Below are 1096 nucleotides of genomic sequence, written 5' to 3'. Positions count from 1 at the left end.
AGCCTACTGGCTTTCGGATGGGAGGTGGGGGAGATAGAAGCCTTGGCACTGTGCAAGCTCTGTTCAGCAGTAGCCAAGACACTGGTGAGTTATGAACGCTGTTCAAGCCACAAATGCAAATTGCAGCAGCATACAGGCTACTATGAAGAAAGTTGACTTCATAACTTCACCCCAGCCAGACCCAGTACCAATATGAATGGAAAAAAATTAATTACAGTTATCAAACAACTGCTTTCCAGCATTGCTTTTCTTGTGGGGAGCAGTACACAGAGGGCTTTATTTTCTCTTGAGAGCACAAGAGAACAAAAGAAGGAGGTAATCCTTCTTTATCCTAAAATAAGGTCTTTGGATGAAAGCCGATCCTTTTTCTTCCTAAAAAAACCAATTAGCTTCCACACAGGTGTGAAAACTAGAAACCCGGGGCACTAACAATTTGACATGGACCCATTGGCTGGCTAATTTCAAGCTGAAATGAATCAAACTTCAACAACACTGTGAAGCGCTCAATGGCTAAGGTAGAAATAACTAAGACCTTTTAGATCTTTTTCTATTTCTGGCTTCTCTATTATTCCATTTCATCAATATTCAGAATATCTACGAAGCAAGGGAAAAGAGAGGCCAATACATTATTTTAACCAGAATCAGGTGTCAAAGGATACAAAGTTAGTCTACTTCACCCAGACTGTCAATCCAGATGGTGAATTCCAATAACGATGGGGAAAGCCCTCAGATGTTAATCTTGTTTGACAGGCTTATTCTGGTTTGGGGAATTTTGTGCTTTTCTGTGCTGTGCCAAGCCTCACTGTAAAAAAGCAAAGCCCCTCGCCGTGAAAACAAGACCACTAAAGACATTTTGCGCAGACATTCAGAGAACTGCAGTAAAGTGTTACAATCTGAAGACAGTGGGTGGGTTTAGGTTGCAGTAGGATTAGGGGAGGTTCTTTCAAGCAGTAGGATAGACTGGGATCTCCACCCCCTGCTGCAATTATAAAGGCACTAACATCTAAGGAAGGAGCCAGGGAGGAGTCGAAGGGCCGACTCCTTCCCTCTGGAGCGCTCCGTGAGGAATGTTGCAGAGCTGTTAAACTAGTAGGCA

Source organism: Aquila chrysaetos, chromosome 17 (genome assembly GCF_900496995.4).
Source record: "Aquila chrysaetos chrysaetos chromosome 17, bAquChr1.4, whole genome shotgun sequence".
NCBI lineage: Eukaryota > Metazoa > Chordata > Aves > Accipitriformes > Accipitridae > Aquila > Aquila chrysaetos.
Note: the sequence above shows the minus strand (reverse complement) of the source record.